Source organism: Cuculus canorus, chromosome 4 (genome assembly GCF_017976375.1).
Source record: "Cuculus canorus isolate bCucCan1 chromosome 4, bCucCan1.pri, whole genome shotgun sequence".
Lineage (NCBI taxonomy): Eukaryota > Metazoa > Chordata > Aves > Cuculiformes > Cuculidae > Cuculus > Cuculus canorus.
In genome coordinates, this window is record NC_071404.1 from 3,622,827 (window position 1) to 3,633,511 (window position 10,685).

The following is a 10,685-nucleotide window of genomic DNA, read 5'->3' on the forward strand; positions in this document are numbered from 1 at the left end:
TGTCTCTGCCAAACTTAGAACTTGAGCAGACTAAAAGCTACATTATCAGTGAAATAAGATAGTAACAAGACAATAGAAGGAAGTGTATTTCCTTTTTATTTTCTGCACTGCAGCTGAGTGTGATGCCCCACACAAGTGCTGAGGTACAGTGCAGACCCACAGGTTGGTGAGAAAGATCGGTACGTCGTTACTGTGTTATAATCTAATAACCAGCAGGTAGAATGCTTGAGATTTGAGGCTTGTAAAGGCTCCTAACTATTCAAAGTTTGATTTTGCCAAGATATTTTTGTTCTCTACTAAAGTATTCTTGTAATAAAATAAACAATATTGAAAAAATTGCCAAGATTTGTATTAGAAATATTTTTTCTATGTATTAAAGAAATTTATGAGATAAAGGAGCAGTGCCGTAGTCTCCAGTGAGTCAGTCCAGTTCTGTTCGATACCTTTATCAGTGACCTGGGTGAGGGAAACCAGTGCTCCCTCAGTCAGTTTGCAGATGACACTAAGCTGGGAGGAAGTGTTGATCTGCTTGAGGGTAGGGAGGCTCTGCAGAGGGATCTGGACAGGATGGATCCATGGGCTGAGGCCAACTGCTGAGTCCTGCACTTGGGACACAAGAACGCCGTGCAGCTCCAGGCTTGGGGAAGAGTGGCTGGAAAGCTGCCTGGCAGAGAAGGACCTGGGGGTGTTGGTTGACAGTGGTGAGGCTGCACCTCAAATCCTGTGTTCAGGTTTGGGCTCCTCACTCCAAGAAGGACACTGAGGCTGGAGACCGTCTAGAGGAGCTGGTGAAGGGGCTGGACAATAAGTCTTATGAGAGGCGGCTGAGGGGTCTGAGGCTGTTTAGCCTGGAGAAAAGGAGGCTGAGGAGAGACCTCATTGCTCTCTACAGCTCCCTAAAAAGATGTTGTAGCAACATGGGTGTTGGTCACTCTTCTCCCAACCAGTGACGGGACAAGAGGAAATGGCCTTAAGTTGCACCAGGGGAGATTTAGACTGGATGTTAGGAAAAATTTCTTCCTGAGAAAGTGGTGAAGCATTGGAAGAGGCTGCGCAGGGAGGAGATTGAGTCACCATCCCTGGAAGTGTTCAAAAAGCATGTAACCGTGGCACTTTGTGACATGGTTTAGTAGGCACGGTGGTGGTGGGCTGACGTTTTGGCTGGATGATCTCAGAGGTCTTTTGCACCCTTAACGTTTCTGTGCTCTGCCCAGGCTCTTCCCGCAGGGATGATCTGTATGCAAATCCCTCATCAAAATTAGCCTGGGGCAAGGACACCTACTCATTCTGTGCTAGAGGCAGGATCATTTCGGTGCTTTGCTTCCTCCTGCTGCTTTGTCCAATCTACTTTTAACATTTTTTAAAAGCTGGCTTAAGAAAAAAAAAAAATTTAAAAAATCCCTGTTTTCTGTCAAACTTTCACATATATTATGCAGCATTGATCACTGTATTTTTCCTTTCTGAGCTCCCAGGTACTCTGGTTGTACATGGAAGGAATATTAATAACAATTACTGGCTCATCTGAGTGACCTTGTCCTAATTTTGCCATTCCATCCGCAGGCAAAGGCCAAAAATATTAGATTGGAAACCTTGTCTTCCTGTTACCCAAGGACACATCTGATGGTGGAAAAAAACCTCCAGCTTCTTTTTCAATGAAAATAAAGTCAATGTGAAGCATTTACAGGTTATAAAAGAGAAGAAGTAACAAGTGTCACAACTTTTCATGGTATTTGTTTGTGATGGGCACCTTAGAGTCCATCAGCCTCATGGTTTCCAGCTTTTCTCTAGGAACAGATTTGAGGATTTTATCATTCGGGTTTTGTTTTAATCGATAGTTGATCCTTTTAGGAAAAAACTAAATAGCCCAAAGTGGCAGTGAATCATGAAGCTGGGCTGTTCTATTCCCATTTTGGACTATTTTGTTTAACTGCTGTTTTTTTTCCAAACCCAGAAGCAAATTGAGAGCATCTGTGGCTTGAATGAAGTTCAACAAGGCCAAGAGCAAGGTCCTGCTCCTGAGTCAGGGTAATGCCAAGCACAAATCTGTGCTGGGTGGGGATTGGATTGGGAGCAGCCCTGAGGACAAGGACTTGGGGTGCTGGTGGATGAGAAGCTTAACATGAGCCGGCAATGCGCTCTCACAACCCAGAAACCAAACCCAAAAGCAGTGACCAGCAGGGAAAGGGAGGGGATTCTGCTCCTCTACTCCACTCTGGTGAGACCCCACCTGGGGTCCTGCATTCAGTTCTGGAGTCCTCAGCACAGGAAGGACATGGATCTGTTGGAGCAAGTCCAGAGGAGGCCACAGAGATGATCCGAGGGCTGGAGAACCTCTGCTCAGTGGACGGGTTGAGAGAGTTGGAGTTGTTCAGCCTGGAGAAGAGAAGGCTGCGGGGAGACCTTAGAGCAGCTTCCAGTACTGAAAGGGGCTACAGGAAAGCTGGGGAGGGGGTCTTGATCAGGGAGTGCAGGGATAGAACGAGGGGGAACAATTTTAAGCTAAAAGAGGGGAGATTGAGATGAGATATTAGGAAGGAATTTTTTCCTTTGAGAGTGGGGAGGCCCTGGCCCGGGCTGCCCCATCCCTGGAGGTGTTCAAGGCCAGGTTGGATGGGGCTTTGGCTGACCTGGTCCAGTGGGAGGTGTCCCTGCCCAAGGCAGGGGGATAGAACTGGGTGGGCTTTAAGGTCCCTTCCAACCCAAACCATTCCATGACTCTTATGAATGCAGGGATCCCTGCAAAAGAGCTAATATCCAGGAAAGTTTTGTGCCCAAAGCAGTGACCTTAATCCTGTTCATCCTCTCTGATAAAAAAACTCAGTGAAAGTCAAGTAAACCGGGGGTGGAATCCACTTCCTGCCCTGAAGACAAAGGAATTTTTTATGATCTCTCAGTACATCTTTATTCATCAAATGTGACATTTTCTGTCCCTGGGGACAAGTCGTTTGTGTCTGTTTATGCAGTGAAACAGAGTGGCATCAGCAAAGCTGCTTTCTGGAACCCTTTTCTGGAGGGCCCACAGCCATGTGGCCTCAGCCTTCTTCAGCCCAGCTGGTCCAGAGTCATCTTTGCCTCCTTCACCCTCCAGAACTCACCTCGTTGCGGGGCAGGTTGGTTTGGAGGTGAGATAGAGGAACAACTCCAGGTTTATTTGTTGACCAGTAACCCAATTAGTATCCCTTTTGAGTCAAAGAGCTGTATTTCCCTTTCTGAAGCCAGATAACCGCCCTGATGGAGCTTATCTCCTTCTGAAAGCATTGAAAATGGTTGAGTGACTGGCTCGCCTTGCCCCACCAACAGGGGAGGCTGCAAAGAAACGCAGCCCCTAAGAAGCGGAGCTCCAGAAAGAGTCAGTTTGGAGACTTGGAAGCCAGCTAAACTGTGCTCAGGGCTGCTCAGCTGAGGATCTGGCCCAGAAACCTCATCAGATGCCTTGATAATTCGGTCCCCAAAGCATGTGTCTTCTTCAGGTCAAAGGGTTTTGCTGGGCAGCTGGAGAGATGAACCAGGGCTTTGAGATTTAAGAATGAGTTTATGATGTACACATCAGTCCTGTGAATAACCAGAGCTATCCTCACCACAGGTGGGTCTCGTGCAGGTCTTGGATAGCAGCATTCATCCTGTGATCGAAACCTTTCTTCACCATTTATGCTGCATTTGGCTTTCCTTCCAGCACCTTCACTGGCAGCTCATGGTGGTTTCAGGAATCATCTAATTCCTCCAACATCCACCGAGCAGCAGGTAGATGATCTTAAGAATATGGTTTAGTAATGGACAGGTATGGTTGGACATAATGGTCTCCAAGGTCTTTTCCAACCAAGTGATTCTATGATTCTATGGTTCTATGATGCAGATCCAGGGGTCAGACCCTTTCTGCTGCATGGCTTCCTATGGGTAAGAGTTTTCTCCCAACCTTTCAAAGGCTGGACCCACCTGGGCCCATGCCCTGGTCTCCTGATGCATCCCATGGAGACAGATGGGCAACTGAATCGCACAGAAGACAGCATCCAAACCCTCCCTCTGGGCTTGGACACCCAGCTCAGCTGCGTGTTGTGCTCCCAGGCAGCTGATGTTCAGGTGGACAATCTGTCCTTGATGCCTGTCCCAGTGTAAATGGGGGCAGAGTGAATTCGGGGCCTTCTTCAGGAGAAGGCTGGAAGCAGAGGTGGCAGCCAAGATGCAAGGCAGCCTGCTCTGGACACCAGAGAATGGACACCGCAGGACTTCTAACAGCCATAACCCAATCTTTGGGCATCTTCACCACGGCGATTTACCCAACTGGTAAGATTTATCTCTAAAACCCCCATTCCTACACAGACGTGCACTGTGGGACACAGTTGGAGGCAGCAGAGAGAGGCACAATTCCCTTTGGTCTTTCTGTCAGACCATCTTAGTGCCATGATCTTTAGTTAAGATGACCGAAAAGCAGGATCAAAATGGTCACAGAGAGGACCACGCTCAGAGGCAAACTGGACATAAACTGTAGGAAGGACTGGCATCTCATCCTGGTCAGGTGGATCCAGGGTCACCATAGATAATAGATTCCTGGTGTGTCTCGAAGGAAAATTCCTGCCAACACCAAATTAAGGTCAGGGGATGGAACAGAACGACGGCCTCATTTCAGCCCAGCAAGGGAATCCGGATTCCGGAGCACAGACACTGCAGTCACGTTTGCACTGCCCAACAAGGGTGTCCTGGTTGTGCTGGTACCTTTGGAGAGTCTCCCACACCGGAGGAGCTGGGGAACGTTTGTGTGACTTGTTTTCTTTCTCCATCTTCCTGCTAGGAGGATAATCCTTGGGGCTGTTGCGTGTGAGCTTCTCACGTTTTGCATGAGCTCTTTTGGGAAGGCAGGATTCAGGGGTTGGAGTGGGAGTAATGGGACTCGTGGAGGGAAGGCTCCAAGCAAGGAGGAAGGTTGTGGTGGGGTAGGTCCTGCAGAAGGGGCTGCAGGAGCTGCTGCTGAGGGTGAAGCTGAAGTTTAGCTGCCGGTAGGGGTGATCTGAGCATCTCTCACCTGCTCCAGTGTGAAGACCACCCCACAGAGGGACAAGGACGTTCCAGGTACAGCAGCTCCTGAGAACATCTTTCCGTGGGTGATGGCAACCCAGCAGAGAGTAAGGTTTCTCCCAATTCAAGTGATTTCATACCTCACTGATTTGGGCTATTTTGGCTACAGGAAACCGGTGTCCCATCAGCTGCCCCACAGCGTAACCCACAAGGGTTCCTGCCACTGAAGAGCCCACCCTCTGGCTCACATTGCCTTCACTATAAGAAAGCCACCCACAGCCAGAGGTTTCCATCTGGGTGGAAACAGCTGCTCTGCCTTGCAGGCTGGGGCTTGTGCTCCCTGTGGGCTGCGTGCTCGCGAGAAAGATGAGAGTAGATTGCGATCTGCAGAAAAGATCCAGCTCTTGGTCATCAAGCTGAGAAACAACCAGTTGCAGCTTCTAACATCTCCCACGTTCATTGTGTTGCCTGCATGCATGCAGCAAAACCTCACACCCATCCCCTCCCATCTGCCCAGTTTACACACCACCCTCTACTACTGCATGTTTTTTCTCGCTGCCGCTTCCATCATTGCATTAAGGAGGGGAATAATTTGTTCAGGGCTTTCTCTTCCAAGAGCAGTCACCTCCAAGCCTTTCTCCAGAGTCCAGAGCAGGCCACAAAGACGATGCGAGGGCTGGAGCACCTATGAAGACAGGCTGAGAGAGGTGATCTTGTTCAGCCTGGAGAAGACTCAGCAGAGACCTTGGAGCAGCCTCCCAGGACCTGAAGGGGCTCCAGAAAAGCTGGAAAGGGGCACTTTACAAGGTCCCAGAGTGACAGGATGAGTGGGAATGGGTTTAAATTGGAAGGAGGAAGATTTAGATCAGACATTATGAAGAAATTCTTCACAATGAGTGTGGGCGATCCCTGGCACAGGTTGCCCAGAGAAGCTGTGGCTGCCCCATTCCCATGAATTGTTCCAGGCCAGGTTGGATGGGGCTTTGAGCAGCCTGGTCCAGTGGGAGGTGTCCCTGCCCATGGCAGGGGGTTGGAACCGGATGATTTTTAAGGTCCCTTCCAACCCAAATCCTTCTCTGATTCTCCATCCTTGAGCTGACCTCTCTAGCCCTTCAAGGTCCTTCCAGAAAGCCCAGTCCAGCAGAAGACATGCCCAGAGCTTCCCAGGGTGATGGTAATCAAGGACAAATGTAGGGCCAAAATACCACGTGGGTGGATTTGGGCACGATTCAGGGTCGGGATCATTTGCCTTGTTAATGATTTATTCGGCAGTGTCTGATTTTGGGTGATGTTCTGCATCTTCTGACCATAAGAGGTGGCAACAGGTGAGTGCTGCTGGTCCAAATGGCACCATACCAATGTAGGTGGGCTTGACATGCCTGGATTTGGGCTGAACCCTGCCTGAAACATCTCCCCAGCTGCCTGAGCTCTTCCTAAAGCACCCCACGCGATACAGACCTCTTCCAGGAGATGGCAGCAGCCGATCTTGCATCTCCCCCCCTCCCCAGTGCAGCATTTCTGTGGAGTGAAGCATCCCTCAGAGCTTGGAGGGCGACCACAAGGTTAGGGAAAGCCACTGCTTCTCAGCAAACAGCTTCCCTAGGGTGGGGAAAGGTGGGAAGAGGCTGCCTGGTGCTTTGCTCCCTGCCCAGCATCGCGGTGAAGTAGTTCATAGAATGATAGAATGGTTTGGGTGGGAAGGGACCTTAAAGCACATCCAGTTCCAACCTCCTGCCATGGGCAGGGACACCTCCTACTGGATCAGGCTGCCCAAGGTCCCATCCAACCTGGCCTTGAACACCTCCAGGGATGGGGCAGCCACAGCTTCTCTGGGAAACCTGAGCCAGGGCCTCACCACCTTCATTGTGAAGATTTTCTTCCTAATGTCTAATCTAAATCTTCCCCATTCCCATCTAAAGCCATTCCCCTCATCCTCTCACTCCAGGCCCTTGTAAAAAGTCCCTCCCCAGCTTTCCTGGAGCCCCTTCAGGTACTGGAAGGTTACTCTCATTTCTCCCTGAAGCCTTCTCTTCTCCAGGCTGAACAACCCCAATTCTCTCAGCCTGTCCTCGTATGGATGGTGCTTCAGCCCTCGCATCATCTTTGTGGTCCCCTCTGGACCCATTTCAACAGTTTCACCTCCTTCTTATGTTAAGGATTCCACAACTAGATATCCAGGGGACTGCAGTCGAATTAGCCAAGGTTACTGAGCTTTCTTCTACTTCTTTTAGCAGGAGGGAGAAACTACTGCAAAACTCACACAGCTCCGGGATGTATCGAGGAAAGGAAACGGCAACATTGACAGCAAAATGTTCACAGCAGCATCAACTGAGTCTCTGGCGCTGGCAGAGAGCAGCAGGGAAACGTTCGGGAGCTTAGATCCCTTCCTGCTGCTCCGTAACAGTTGATCTTTGGTGTTTAGAAAGCTGGCTGCTCCCTCTCGGCTCCCGGCTTTGCAGTGTGCTCCCACCCAAACTAAGCTGCTTAGCACATGTGGTGTAATCCATCTCCAGGCTTGTGGCAGGAGCAGCAGTGGGAGCTCATTAGCATGCGCTAATACGCATGTTAACAAAATCTAACTCCTACAGCAGGAAAATCATTACGGTTGTTGCCGTTGATTTGCACACTGAATTTGTTGCAATTAGTACCATGTAATTTTGAGTGACCGCTGGGGACCTGTCCCTCCGTCTGTGGCTGATTCCAGTCACACGAGGGCTGAGGTATGGGCAAGTCACACAGCGGAGCTCTTGAGACCCAGCTCAGACCTGCTCTGAAAGGCTACGAGAAAGGGGCTTTGGGCATAAGCCTTTGACACAGTTTCTCACAGCATTCTGCTTCAGAAACTGTCAGCCTCTGGCCTGGACAGGCGTACACTCTCCTGGGTGGAAAACTGGTTGGATGGCGCAGAGAGTGGTGGTCAATGGAGTTAACTCCAGCTGGAGGCCAGTCACAAGTGGAGTTCCTCAGGGCTCAGTACTGGGTCCAGCTCTGTTCAATGTCTTTATCAATGACCTGGATGAAGGCATTGAGTGCACCCTCAGCAAGTTTGCGGATGACACTAAGCTGGGAGGAAGTGTGGATCTGCTGGAGGGTAGGGAGGCTCTGCAAAGGGATCTGAACAGGCTGGACTGCTGGGCCGAGACCAATGGGATGAGGTTTAACAAAGCCAAATGCCGGGTCCTGCACTTGGGGCACAACAACCCTATGCAGCGCTACAGACTGGGGGAAGAGTGGCTGGAGAGCTGCATGGAGGAGAAGGACCTGGGGGTGCTGGTTGACAGCCGAATGAACACAAGCCAGCAGTGTGTCCAGGTGGCCAAGAAGGCCAATGGCATCTTGGCTTGGATCAGAAGCAGTGTGGCCAGCAGGTCCAGGGAGGTTATTCTCCCTCTGTACTCAGCACTGGTGAGACCGCACCTTGAGTACTGTGTTCAGTTCTGGGCCCCTCACCACAAGAAGGATGTTGAGGCTCTGGAGTGTGTCCAGAGAAGAGCAACGAAGCTGGTGAGGGGCTGGAGAACGTCTGACGAGGAGCAGCTGAGAGAGCTGGGGTTGTTTAGCCTGGAGAAGAGGAGGCTGAGGGGAGACCTTATTGCTCTCTACAATTACCTGAAAGGAGCTTGTGGAGAGGAGGGAGCTGGGCTCTTCTCCCAAGTGATTGAGGACGGGACAAGGGGGAATGACCACAAGCTCCACCAGGGGAGGTTCAGGCTGGATATCAGAAAAAAATTCTTCACAGAAAGGGCAGAGGCTGCCCAGGGAGGTGGTCGAGTCGCCTTCCCTGGAGGTGTTTAAGGAACAGGTGGATGAAGTGCTGAGGGGCATGGTTTAGGGAGTGTTAGGAATGGTTGGACTCGATGATCCCTTCCAACCTGGTGATTCTATGATTCTATGATAAATGTGTCATCAATCCTAGGAGTCAGGGCATAGCTTGAAGAGTTGTTCACAGAGAGAAGGGGAAGTGTTTGGAAAGGGATTTGTAGTAAGGTTTTGAGGCTGCTTTGCTGTCTTAATACTTTCCATTTGGCCACTCGATCTGGTGGTCTCAAAACTCCTCTTCAAAAGTTAGTCAGTCCCCTCAGCACTGGTGAGGATGAGTGCCATGGTTTAGCCCCAGCCCGGTCCAATTTGGTAAATAAAACCGAGCAGTTGGACTCCCAATTCCCTTCCTCTCTCCCACTCCCAGGGAAATGAAAGGAAAAGATTTGTGGGTTGGAAACTAAAACTAAAGCAGGTTTTATGAAATAATAACAAAGAAAATACTTTTAATAGGAAAACAATAAGATATGTACACACATATAAATTGTGCCCCCACCTCATCCCTCGATGACTCTGTGTCACTACAGATACTGCAGAGCAGACATGAGGGAAAGGGTCTGAGGTGAGGAGGGAGCTGGGCTCAGGATTCAGGAACACACGGATCCAGGATCAGGAGCAAACAGGCAGACAAGGTCCTCACATTGCCCATCAAAGAAGAGGGTGAGGCCCTCGTGATCTTTCAGGTTTATCCCAAGGGTGACATCTATGGGATGGAATCCTCTCTTGGCCAGTTTGGGTCACCTGTCCTGTCCGCCACTCCTGCAGGTGTGACCTTTCTCACCTCTTTGACTCAGGGCTCCACCAGCTTGAGGATGGCCTTGGGTTCTGTAGGAATAAGGACAAGCAGTGTCCTTTCTGAATCCCAGTGCCCCGTGTGATCACTGCGAGAGACAAACCCCATCTGGAAAACATGCAGTGAACTTTTAGAAAACGAGGTTACTTAGACGAGACTGAGCTGAAGTCAGAAAACTAATTCTGCTTTAGCTCAAACCACAAGAAGAGAGCAATCACAACTTGTTCTCTGTTGTTTGCAGACTCCCATGGTGGACCCTGGAGCTGGGCTTGTCCTCCTTCTTCCAACAAACAATGAGGGTGGTGAAACACCGGCACAGGTTGCCCAGGGAGGTAATGGAGACCCCATTCCTGGAAACATTCAAGATCAATCTGGATGGGGCTCTGAGCAACCTAATGTGGTTAAAGATATCCCTGCTTCTGCAAGGGGATGGACTGGATGACCCATAAAGGTCCCTTCCAACCCAAAGTACTTGCAGGAGCAGAGCTGGTCCAGTCCCAGGGCTGCTCTGGAGCTGCTAGATCATTCTCTTTGGTACCAGAGCTCCAGCAAGAGGTGCTGACAGTGCTGTTGTCACCCTGCTAGGACCTGACAGAGCATAACCAGGCATTTCTCATGTGTTGTTCCAGCCCTGACTCTGGCTGATGAACTGCTGTGGTTTCAAGTCCCAGCTATGGTCTGACGCAGCAGATACAGCTCTGTAGAAAAACACCGACCACATTAGCAAGTCTCATCTCGGAGACCTCATGAAACGGCAGGCATTTGGCGTAGACCAGGTCTCCTGGCCTCTTTGATCATTCCTCAGAGATGCTGCATCTCTTTGTTCTTCTTTCTTCCCTCATTTTCCCTGCTGTAATTATTTGCCTCACTGGCAGGAGGCATTCGCGCTGAACTAGCGCAAGTTTATTCACATACGCAGTCATTGAGAACGGCCACTTACCAGCATACCAGGATGTTTTGGGTAAACATAAAGCTGGAATACAAAGTAAACTGCTTATGCAGACAGCAGAAAGCATAAGCGATGTTTGCAAAGCATGTTGATATCCTCTGCCAGAAGGTTGCT